Source organism: Amblyomma maculatum, chromosome 6 (genome assembly GCF_055883805.1).
Source record: "Amblyomma maculatum isolate TAMU_Amacu chromosome 6, ASM5588380v1, whole genome shotgun sequence".
NCBI lineage: Eukaryota > Metazoa > Arthropoda > Arachnida > Ixodida > Ixodidae > Amblyomma > Amblyomma maculatum.
Window position 1 is genome coordinate 72,815,928 of NC_139349.1, and position 13,153 is coordinate 72,829,080.

At 43.9% G+C, this 13,153-nt stretch overlaps 1 long non-coding RNA gene across 1 annotated transcript in view; it reads left to right on the forward strand.

The window, feature by feature from the left end:
- The window catches only part of LOC146186012 (uncharacterized), a 64,601-nt gene extending 51,800 nt beyond the window's left edge, over positions 1–12,801 (forward strand). Inside the window, exon 3 of the long non-coding RNA XR_014707834.1 lies at positions 12,726–12,801. This is a non-coding gene — a long non-coding RNA (uncharacterized LOC146186012). The remainder of the gene's footprint in view (positions 1–12,725) is intronic.
- Positions 12,802–13,153: the final 352 nt, after the last annotated feature.

Sequence of the window (13,153 nt, forward strand, 5' to 3'; positions counted from 1 at the left end):
CGCGGTAAAAGGTACTTCACTAGGTCGATTGTTTTTTATTAACTGACTCCAGCGCTAAAGGATAAACAGCGATTGCTCTAAGCGCATAAGACTAATCTGGCGATGTCTAACGTAAGTGGTTATCGTAGAAGAAACTTAAATCAAAGATGAAAATTAGAAACTGTACTTTAGTATAAAAAAGCAGCGGCTTAAAGTCTTTCAATGGGCTTAATTTTTTTATTTTACCGCTGTAAAATAGGTTTCTGAACAATAAATAAAAATTAAAAACCGAGGTCTTAGAGGTTACAGACGAACATTTATCTGAAAGCCTGAATTTACGTTCAACTAGCAGTAACGGATACATTTGTCTTCTCGAGTGCGTCGATGAAATTGCATAGTAGTTTGGTGCCATTGCTAAATTTCACCGGGGAAATGTTGTGCACCGCTCTTATCATACGCCAGTTTCGAAAATTGTGCCTCTTAATTTTTATCCAACCGCACGCTTACGCGTCAAGCCTGCCTAGTTTTTAGTGCATGGGTCCAAAACATCGCGGTGCTCATTTAATGACTGATTAATTGAAACTGAGATTGCCCAATAAAAAGATGGCTCGAAATCGCCAATTAGACGGCCTAAAAAGGACAGTGGTCTGAAACAAATCCTTAGTGCTGAAACTCTTTCAGCCTCTGCTTATGCTTTTCATCTCTCAGTTAAGTGACATAAGTTTATCACTTTATGTGTACTGCAAGGGACACCCTTGCGCCTTATAGAAATAAAACGAACAAAATATGCGAGACTGAGTGTTGTATTTGTAGCATTATATTGTTGGTAGTGACAGAAAGAAAGCCAGCAGTGCGATATGAAAAGCAAGCCCAATGCTTACCGGTAGCTTGCAGCAAGAAAATGTAACCAAGAAAAAAATAATTTCCCGAAAAAAAAAAGAAAATATGATCACGAGCTGCGCGTTGGGCTTTTTTAATGTGTACAAGAATGCTAGGTTGGTCCCAACAAGTATGTAATCACTGCCCATCTCGAGACACTCTTGCGTTAGGATTCCAGCGCTGCTTCCTTGAACAGTGCTTTTGAAACGAAGTGGCGCCCGTGTGCTGTGCGATGCCAGCGCACATTAAAGATCCCCAGGTGGTCGAAATTACTTTGCAGCCCTCCACTACGGCTCCCATTTCTCTATTTCCACTTTCACACCCATCTTCCTCTCTTCCCTTACTGCGTGGTTCAGATGTCCACAGAGCAAGTGTGACAGATACTGCGCCTTTCCCTTCCAGTGAACCATTTATTATTATTATGATTCCTTGAACAGAGCATAATGTTGCCAATGGAAATCGCCTAATTTTGTCTCCAGCATGAACGGAGGTAATCTGACTGCCAATAATATAACGTGTATTTCACCTAAGGTATGATAGCTGCTCGATATTTGAAATAATGTACCATGGAGGTTAGTGCTTATGGCCTGACATCACTCACAGACGACTGAACGATAATCAAATACAATACCAACTAGAATCAACACCAACTAGCCCGGCATCTCGCACTTGTGAAGCACTGAAGAGAACCGGAAGGTAGGCCAGATGACAATAATACTAGCTCCCCTGTTCGGTACTACGGACGCTTAGTATGACGATACATTTATCTGGCAAAAATGAGTAAGGCTACAACGCGTTCTATACACCGCGCCATTCCCGCTGATTGAATTCAGTTACTGTAAACCAGATAACATAATTCGGGTAAGACTAATGGGCTCTTCTGAGAAGCACACAATACTTGTTTCGAAAGCCACATGCATTCCAAGTTCATCTTGTGGGAGCTGCCAAGGCGACCATCTTTACGAAATCTAATGCACACAGAATCCTCAGGTTAATTTCTGCACTGCCCATGTAAGCTATGAATGCTTTCGTGCGCAATAACATGGGAGTTAAATATCCGTGAGGTAAGCAAGCAGCGGTGGCGTAGCGGTGAGTGAGTGAGTGAAAACTTTATTGAATATTTCAAGGGTTTCGCGGTTGTGAAGTCTCCGTCGTCTTCTCTGGCGCTGGCGACTTGAGACTTCTCGTCAGCAAGGGTGGGCCCCTATTCCAAGGCTCCACTGAGTCGTGCTGCATCAGTCGCGTGCTGCACTAAGGCCCTTTGGGTCGCGAGCTCGCCGCTGGTGAGCCGACTCTCCCATTGCTCCGCACTCGGGTCTTCGTGTTGGTGGAATGCTTTGTTGCGTTCGCATTCCCACGTGATATGATAAAGTGTAGGTGTGGCATCGCACCAAGGGCAGGTGGCTCTGTGTTGTGTCGGGAACATTTTATTAAGTATGTGTAGGTTAGGAAAGGAGTTGGTCTGTAATCTGCGCCAGCCGGTCGCTTCCTCCTTTGTTAGGGCTTTGTGTGGTGGTGGATATCTAATTCTAGCTCCCCTATGCAAGTGCAAGATCTCTGCGTATCCCCCCTTGCAAGCCTGTAGGCGGAGCTCCGGAGCATTTGACTGCCCTGCTCGGAATGCGTAACCTCGAGCTAGGCTGTCTGCTCTTTCGTTCTCCCCTATGCCCGTGTGGCCCGGGATCCAGATTAGGTTATGCCTGGGTTTCTCCTCGGCGGAGGTTGCCCCGCTGAGTATTTTAAGGGCGGTTCTGCTGATCCTGCCCCTCGTGTAGTTCCTGCACGTCTTCTTCGAGTCCGTCAGTAGAACATCCGCCTCGCATGCAAGAGGACCGGGGTTCAAATCCCGGTGCCGCGCAATTCTCCACCGGATTAAAAAAAAAGAAAACTTCGCGTGTCGATGGAATTGCATAAACAGGTTTGGGGTGCGACCTGATGCCGGTGAACACCTCCGGCAACGCACTCCCTCACCAGAACAGGAGTTGGCCACCCTGGTGCAGTAATTGGCCGCAACCTCCTATGATAAGCTCCATAAAACCCCGGCCCTCAGTCACCAGCAACTGCGGAACAGCTGACCACGGCGGCGGTGAGACCTGTGACGCAGCAGGGGGTGCTAAGAAAGCCTGGCTCCGCTGGACAGGCCGCCATTGGAAACTGACCCTGGCAACGTTTAATGCTAGAACCCTAGCTAGTGAAGCTAGTTTAGCAGTGCTCTTACAGGAACTAGAAGGTATGAAATGGGATGTCATAGGGCTTAGTGAGGTTAGAAGGCCGAATGAGGCATATACTGTACTGAAGGATGGGCACGTACTGTGTTATCGAGGTTTACCGGAGAGGCGAGAACTAGGAGTAGGTTTCCTTGTGAATAAGTATATAGCGGGTAATATTGATGAATTCTATAGTATCAATGAGAGGGTGGCAGGCATCGTAATTAGGCTTAATAAGCGGTATAAACTGAAGGTTGTACAGGCCTATGCACCTACATGTAGTTATAATGACCAGACAGTTGAACGCTTCTACGAAGATGTAGAATCGGCAATGCGAAAAGTAAAGACGCAGTATACTGTACTAATGGGCGACTTCAATGCCAAGGTAGGGAAAAAGCAGGCAGGATACAAGGCAGTAGGTTACTATGACATTGGTTCTAGGAATAGCAGGAGGGAGTTACTAGTTGAGTTTGCAGAGCGCAATAACTTACGAATCATGAATACCTTCTTCAGCAAACGGAAGAACCGGAAATGGACATGGAAAAGTCCGAACGGGGACACTAAAAATGAAATCGACTTCATAATGTGTTCAACCCCCGCCATTGTGCAAGATGTAGAGGTAATCGGGAAAGTGCGATGCAGTGACCACAGGATGGTGAGGTCCCGAATTAGCCTAAATCTGAAGAAGGAACGCAACAGATTAGTAAGAAAGAAACCCATCAACGAATTAGCGGTGAGGGGGAGGGCAGAAGAGTTCAGGATCTCGCTACAGAATAGGTATTCTGCTCTAACCGAGGATGGCGACTTTACCCTAGAAGCAAGGAACAATGATTTCAGAGATATCATTACTGAGTGCGCGGTAGAAGTAGGCGGTAGGATAGTTAGAGAGGATACCGGTAAGCTGTCTAAGGCGACGAAAGATTTGATTAAGAAACGCCAGAGAATGAAAGCTTCCAATCCAACAGACCGGATCGAATTGGCCGAGATCTCAAAGTTAATCAATAAGCGCAAGGTGGCCGATATAAGGAAGTATAACATGGAGAAAATTGAGCATGCTGTAAAGAACGGGGGAAGCCTTAAAGCGGTAAAGAAGAAATTGGGCATAGGCAAAAACCAGATGTATGCGATAAGAGACAAGGCGGGCAACGTTATCATGAATATGGAAAGATAGTCAAAGTATCCGAGGAGTTCTATGCAAATCTCTACAGTAGCCAAAGTAGTCAGGACCGTAATGAGATTGGCGGTAGGGAAAAACAGTCAGACGTTCCACCAGTGACGAAGCACGAAGTCAAGAAAGCATTAGAAACTATGAAAAGGGGGAAGTCAGCTGGAGAGGATCAGATAACTACGGATTTGCTTAAGGACGGGGGGGATATAGTGTTAGAAAAACTGGCCACCTTGTATACGCAGTGCCTGGTGTCATCGACGGTACCGGAACCATGGAAGAATGCAAACATTATACTCATTCATAAGAAAGGGGACTCTAAGGACCTTAAAAATTACAGACCAATCAGCTTACTGTCTGTTACGTATAAGGTATTTACTAAGGTAATCGCTAATAGAATCAGGACAACCTTAGACTTCAATCAAGCAAAGGATCAAGCAGGGTTTCGGAAACGGTACTCTACTATCGATCATAACCATACCATCAATCAGGTGATAGAAAAATGCTCGGAATATAACCAGCCCTTATACATAGCATTCATTGATTACGAAAAAGCATTTGACTCAGTTGAAACCTCGGCGGTGATGCAGGCATTGCGAAATCAGGGGGTAGACGAGCCGTACGTGAAAGTGCTGGAAGATATATACAGTGGCTGCACAGCAACCATACTTCTGCATAAAGAAAGTAACAAATTCCCATAAAGAAAGGGGTTAGGCAAGGAGACATAATCTCCCCAGTACTATTCACAGCTTGCTTAGAGGAAGTATTCAGAGACTTGGAATGGGAGCAGTTAGGGATAAGGGTAGATGGAGAATACCTCAGTAATCTGCGATTTGCTGATGACATTGCCTTGCTAAGCAACTCGGGAGATGAACTGCAAATAATGATTGATGACCTAGACAGGAAAAGTAGAAAGGTAGGCTTGAAAATCAATATGCAGAAGACTAAGGTAATGTTCAACAGCCTCGGGAAGGGACAGCAGTTTACATTAGGTAGCGAAGTACTGGAAGTAGTAGGCGAATATGACTACTTAGGACAGGTAGTAACCGCAGATCCGGACCATGAAAAGGAAATAACAAGAAGAATAAGATTGGGATGGAGCGCATTTGGCAAGCACTCGCAGATTATGTCTAGCAGCTTACCGGTATCGCTAAAGAGGAAAGTATATAACAGTTGCATCTTACCTGTACTTACCTATGGCTCTGAAACGTGGAGGCTAACCAAGAGAGTTCTACTTAAGTTGAGGACAACTCAGAGGGCTATGGAACGAAAAATGGTAGGGGTAACATTAAGAGATAGGAAGCGTGCAGAGTGGGTCAGAGAAATAACTCAAGTTACCGACATTCTAGTGGAAATTAAGAAGAAGAAATGGACATGGGCAGGACATGTAGTGCGAAGAGAGGATAACCGATGGTCGCTTAGGGTTACAAACTGGATTCCAAGGGAAGGAAAGCGTAGCAGGGGGCGACAGAAAGTTAGGTGGGCGGATGAGATTAAGAAGTTCGCAGGGGTCAAGTGGATGCAGCTAGCACAGAACCGGGCTAAGTGGAGAAATATGGGAGAGGCCTTCGCCCTGCAGTGGGTATAGTCAGGCTGATGATGATGATGATGAAGCAAGGAAGCAACAAACGTATATAAAAGAAATCATAAAGCTTGCACGTTTCAATGAAGGGCAAAATGTACTTCAAAAATCCTGAAAGCAAGCGCGAGAAAAAAAAATCAGAGTTTCCTGCAACTCATAGTAATTTCCTTATGTACTGTTTAGTTAAAGGCTTTTGTTTAGCCTGATGTTTATTGTTTATTTTATCTTAGCGCCACCTTACTCGCATGAGGAGGTGCATGAAAAAACAGAGAAGACGACTGTACAATGCAGTGCGTCGACTTGCCGACGTGCCCGGCACCCGTAATAAAAATAGAGAAGAGAGCACGCGGTGAAAAGAACAGAAAATAACTTATGTGAAGAAAGTAAAGCGAAATACCATGTAAACGCATATCGACTGCAGTGATGAAGATAACGTGATATACCTGTTCTCCCAAGCAAAATGAAGCGATTACCGGCCTCTGGGGCCCGGATCCTCCAAAGCAGACATCCATTCAGCAGGCGAATTGATCATTTTCTTTTATGGTATTGTGGTCCAGAAAACCAAGTTACTTAGTTTTCGTTTGATTACGGTCGTGGTTGTACGCCATGTTCTAATGCACTCGTTTCATACCCGTTCTTCTTCATTCACTCCGTACCTTGGCGTTATTTCCTTCTTTCATTTTTCTGTTTGCCCCTTTCCCTGTTCCGAAACCACGCTTGTTCCACGCACAATGGAGCGTAGAATCAGACTCAATTTCCCGAAGTGCCTATCTAACCCTGACGCACAAAGAATGAGATCTACACGGTTTTGACATCTGCCATGCTTCGAAGCATACGTGGTGCGCGTCACCTCAATTTCGGGCCCACAATTGCTGTGTTTTTTTATCTGGCCTCGCGCCTGCGCCCTATCGATTTGGGAGTTAGTGTTTTCTGCTGCTCTTTTACCTTACCTGTAAAAAAGCTTCAAAGACTGAAATATTCTTAATAGTCATTTGCTTTTGACTGATTGAGGGTAGGAAGCTTACATAGAGTAAAGAAGCTTAGATGAGGTTTAGGAAGGGTACAGAAGTTGTGTTTCCTATGAAAGTTGTGTTTCAGACAGGCAGGATAATAGAAGACTCCCAAAAGCAATGCAATGGAGCCAGGCATGAAGTTGGGCTAGTCAGTTTAGGGTCAGCATGACTGAAAACGGCGCACAAAACCGCGCAAAAGAACAGGGCGCAACATAATCGCTACTAACAATTGACGTTCCATTTCACGCGGAGTGATAAAAAGGAAAACGAAGCGCTTCGCTTCAACCAAGCACACATCAATTCAAACACCGTCGCACAGAAAATAGTGCAGATGCAAGGAAATACAGTGCGAACCTAATCTCTATTGCGGCAAGATCATACAGAAAAACAGGAATAATGTCACGTATGAGATCGCTGAGGCTTTTTCATTAGGCAAAAGCAATGATGATCGCGTAAGCGATCTTTCGGCAGCCTTGCTACAAAAAAAAAAAAGACTAATGCATATCTTCTCCTCTCCTCCTCAGTACACATGATATTGCCTATCTGGGGAGATAAAGTTTTCATCGTCATCGCTTATCTGCACCTGATGTATTATCTGCACCAACAATTACGATGTGGCTCCATCTCGTTAGCTGTGCTCTTGCTTCCACTCTATCATTGACCTTTGGTGTGGCTTTGTTCGCATGCCTGGTGCTGGATCTTCCAGACCTGCGCCAAAACAAAATGTGCAGCGCTACTTATAGGATGATACGCGGGCTATCTGCGAAGAAGGCGGCACCAGCACGTCTGACAGAGTGCTCCGTCGCTTGTGCTGAGAGCGCACCAAAGAGCTTCTGCTTAGAATGATTCTGATTAGTCTCTTCGTTTGCACCAGCGCTAGGATTACACCACTTGTGAAAACTAAGTCAACATTTCGGACAGAAAATAAATACGAAGTTAGAACCACTGTGCAAAATCATTTCTTATTAAAATGTGTTTGAATGATTAATGAAGAGCCGGGTGCAAACGCACCTGGTTCTGATGCAAAACATTAAGATCCTGTCGAACCTACATTGTCTTATGAATTTTAGAAAGAATGAGTGACAGGAAAAACATATTACAGTTATTAATGATCATAGAAATAATTGGCTGTTGGTTAGCTCTGGTCAAACCGGGTTGAATTGCGTTAGCAATATCTCCATGGCTGCGCTTATGTTTCAGCATGTAGTGTAACCCCTTATCTGGTCTTCTTCTTCTTCTTTTTTTTTTTCTAGTCCGCGTCCTTGTTCGTGACCCCCTGGCAGGAGCTGCCAACTTGGTTCTGTCGTTTCACATGGGACGTTTATGTTACAATCAGCCTGCCAGGACCCTGATATTCACGTTACTCCTATTGGCCACTGAGGCACGTTCATACGGCTTGGTTAAAGCCATGTTCGGCTTGGCTGCGGCGCAAGGTCCAACGAGGTCTTTTCCGGGACTACGCGACGGGCTGAAATCTGGAGCAGTTTTGCTAACACAATAATAATTTAGGTTTAATAAAATCATGTTCGTAACATTCAACGATGTACAGTGCCACAGCGATGCTTTATATTTATTGCTAATGCAATGTTCAAACCCTAATTTTAAAATATCAGGGAGGTCTTTTCGAGCGGTGGATAGAAGAACTTCTTACTTCGTGGTAAAATAAAAGTGTTCTCTAATATACACAGTATAGTAATTCAGCTTTCCACAGATAAAACGTAACGTGGAAACAGACTGAGAAAATGGTATTTATGAGACATTTAACACCGACGCATATCTTCAAGACACTGTATGGAGGCTTGAGTCGATGTGTTCAAAATATGTGGAGTAGTTTACATCAGCTTGGCTGTATTGGACCGCTCAGTTGTCTCCTTTATTGCCACTTCCTTCTTGTAGATTGTAGAAGCAAGCTCTGTGCTTACACATATAGTGGATTATGGTCCTGCCGGTTTACATGCTTTTGAGAAAGTTTAGAGAAAGCCTTTATCTCCTAAATATTCATACCATGTTTAGGTTAAAGAAATATTCAACTATTAGCCATAACATGAAAGAAAGAGCACAGAGAAAATTATGTTAATGGTGACCCAAAGCAATCCTGAACTGAGCCACTTTCTCTGCTCTTTCACAGGCATATCTGCTGTCACATGTGATTATAGCCCCTATAAGGATTATGCAGTAGTATAGCAGTAGTACAGTAGTATAGTAGTAGTGTACATTAGTATCGGAGTATAAGCAAATAGTATATCGCTTTTAGCTGTAGCCATGTCAGTTTTGACACCTTGATTCAGTAGAGTCAAAAGTCCTAACAATGCAGCGCTTGTGGGGCAGATTGAAGAGGCAGCAATCTTGGCACGACACGGAACTGCCATTTAGTTTTCAATTTCTGTTTGAAAAACTTAAAGCGGTATTTCATTCTGTGCCGAATTCGGCAATTCCATTCTCAGTCTATATACCGAAGTCAAATGCAGGTAATATATAAAAAAATATATGAGTGACCGACCTGCTGTAGACACGCAAGTATGTCGCGTTTGCGCCTACTTATTTTGGTAGCAAAGTGTATAACTGCGCCTCAAAAAACTAGGGCGCAGTTTCAGACCCCGAGAGCCATTTAGATGAAAAAAGGACAAGGAAAACTGTAACTAACAGTCCGTGGTTGCAGCGGAAACACAATGTGCCGCAGACAATGTGCAATGGCAGCGCTTGCCTTCAGAGCTGCAGGATGAGGCTGGCGAAAAAGTTGCCGACGATTATGTTACATCCTAATGCGAAATTTGAGCGCAGCTCATCAGTTGTTTCAGCTTTTCGATAGATTGAGGCAAAGAATCCGAGCAAGACATTTATGTACAATTACGGACAACTTTATATTTCTCACACATATTTCATACCATCTAGTTCCTCTTCCGCGAGTGACAGATACTGGGCGAAGTGGATTGTTGAGCGAGTTGGTTGGACATTATGTTAAAACAGCGCTAGAGACACGGACAGATAGGGAGACAAACACACATCAGCGCAATGCGTGTTTGTCTTCCTATCTAGCCATGCTTCTAGCGCTGTTTTAACGTAAAGACGGTTACTGGGCCTTTTCTTTCCTGTTAACCACTTAACTGGCTCTAATTAAGTTGGGATGAAGGCGAAACGAAGAGGCGTCTTTGTGCTGTGTGATCTCAGTGCACGTTAAAGATCACTAATGGTCGAAATTACTACGGAGCCCTCCACTACGCGCACCCTTTCACTTTTTCCGCTTTCACTCCCGTCTTCCTCCCTTCATATACGGCGCGGTTAAGGAATCCACAGAACAGATGTGACAAACATTGCACCTTTCCTTCTCAGTGAAGCAATTATAATTGTTATTGGCTCTAATTAATGACCTAATTAAATACATCAACCATTTTGTCCCTTGCATAGCTTTCTTTGACGCTCTGTCCTATGGTTCCATTTTTTTTCCGATATACCAAACAGCTCTTTTCTTTACAGCGCCGACACAGTCATGCACACCTTTCCTTGACGCTCTATCCATAGGCATCATTCTTTTTTGGCTGCTGAGCTGGTTTCGAGGGACAACAGCGACGCCGCGAAACGCAGGAACGGGCGCCAAATAGCTCCGCTCTTAAATTCCGAAAACGGTGTGAAATCTACACTGCGGAAATGCGAAAGCCTAAACGTTGCTGGTGCACATGGTGCATCACGTTTGGTCTCATTATCATTATTAACGAAATGCACCATAATTATCATTGCTAATGCCATCATTTTCATTATCACTCTCGCTAGACGTTGAGAATTATGATGTGCGTTTCGCGATACAGGGCGTGACGCAGTTGGTTAAAGCGGTCGGCTAGGGTTCCAAGGGATGGACGCTCGATTCTAGCTGGAGATCGGATTTATTTATGGAGCTGATTACGAGAGGCGTCGGAGACGGCGCGAAACGTATGAACGGGTGCCAAAAGGTGAGCTCTAAAGTACTATGCATCCTGCATGGCCACAGGCTTCGTTTCGTCCGGGTCTTTTCTCAGGAAAAGCTAAAAAGGGGGAAATGTGGCAGTTATAAGCTTCATCCTGTCCTGGTCTTTCGTGAGGAAAAGCTCAAAAACATTTGAAAACACGCGGCTTGTTAGCAGACCTGCTTGTTAGCTTTCGTTTGGGTTTAAGATCTTCCATATACAATTGTGGTGCTTCCAGGAACAAAGAAGTAAATGCTTTTTTCCCCCTTCGAGGAACGGTGTGGAATGACCAGGCCAGATTGTGATTACGCTGATACGAGTATAGGCCTTCCGCAAACAAACAATCACTCTCATATTCTTTCATTAAGACGGCAATAATTGCGCGAATGAGTGTACGTATTACCCCGCCAATGCGGCTGCTCTGCCTTCACATACTCCGCACAAAGTAGTTTGAATCTACACTTGCTGAAAGTTAATATTAAAGCAGATGCATTAAATATACCAGCTCCATTGATTGCTGCACAGTTTTATTGCATAAGCTGCTTGAGGGTCATAATACTGAATACCGAAGAAATAGTAATAGTAAATAGAGACAGTGAAAAGAGCCGAAATATAATAATAGAGCAGATAAATGGGAATAGTAAATAGAGCGGAGAAATAGATAGTACTTATGACTATTGTATAAGAACTATCGGACTTTTTGTGCAGCTTGAAAACGTTTTTAAATGCTGCCAATAACAGCACCAAATCGTATCGCCACCGGGAGAAAAATATAGAGAGGAAATGCATGAGGCAAATCAACAAAAGTCGAACAAGCCATATCTTTAAGGTGATATTTCTTGCACACACTGTTGAGCTCAAAAAAGCGATGCCAAACTTTCTGATCGGGTGCCATATCGCACTTGACTTTCTAGCAGGTGAGAGATCCTTTTATGGTATTTGTGGAAAAGATAGCAGGCACGTCTCGTATCAACCCGCGCTTGTATTCTAAGAACGCATCGTGATATGTCGGAGGTTATTTAGAGCATGACAAGCATGCAGCATGCTCTAGCGTGTACAAGGGCTGTTGACTGATAGTTTTCACAAAGCAGGTCTCGGTTATTATTTTCGGCATCATTTTGATTAAATTAGCATACGTAATGTTTTTCAAACATCCTTCGCCGGTATCCGCGCATACGTTGTTTATTAGAAGCCCGCTTGTATTGGGTTCGCTACGTTTCAACAAACTAAGATAATAAAAAGTTGACGAAATGGAAAAAAAACTGTAAAATAGCAGCGTAAATTTTATTGCCCTCACATCTTTCAGCTCATGTGTACGCACAAAGATGCGGGATCGAATCCCGGCCTCAGCGGCCGCTTTTCGATGGAGGCGAAAAGCTAGGCGACCGTGTGCTGTGCGATGTTAGCGCACGTTAAAGAACCCCAGGTGGTCGAAATTTCCTGAGTCCTTCCCTACGGCGTCTCTCATAGCCTGAGTCGCTTTGGGACGTTAAACACCACAAACCACACCAAACTTTACTGTGGGCTATTTGCACGATTGCCCTCGTCTTCGTAGGTAAGTTAATGTTCGCTTGCGCACATAAAGTGAAACAGCCGGGTGCATTGATGATATGCGTGTATCGCATTCATTAAATATAAAGAAACACGCTCACGGTATTATTTGTTTATGCGTTTATTATCTCCAGCCTGGCTACGTCAACTGCATGGCAAGTGCTTCTTCAATATCCTAGCATTAACTGGGTCATTTACCTGGTGTGGTGATGTTATCCCCACAAACTTGCTAATCTCATCTGTCCTCGGGGAATCCGACTTGTCACCCTCAGCGACCACCGGTTATCTTGTATTCGCAGTGCATGATCTTCAGTTGACCATTTCTTCTCAATTTTGTCTATGATGTCATTATTTTGCTTTCGTGCTTTCTTCATGTCCCTTTACGTTACAATATGATTTTCCTTTTCACAGCTCACATCTTTGTTCTCAATTTGAACCGAACCTTTTTCTGGAGCCGTCGCGTTTCGGTCACATTCGTTAACGACGGTAAGGTAAAGCTTTTATATACTTTACTCTCCACATATATAGGTAAACTTTCATTCATGATTTGGGAGCCACTGCCGAGTACGAGCCATGCCATTTTGTTTCCCAATCTTTTTCGTCCTAATATGCTGTCACTTCTTCTCATAAGTTGACAATTTTTCTTGCGACTTCCATCGTTTCGCGATCTATGAACGTACTGTTCCATTTTGAGTCATTTCAACAGTTTTCGTCATAATAATTTTTAGACTCACTCTCCTGCCCTTATTTGCCTTCGTAGGTCACAGGTTATATATATGCACTGAAATTATTCCGCAGAGCTACTCCCGCAGGCAAAGGTCTCATCGGATCGCAGATTA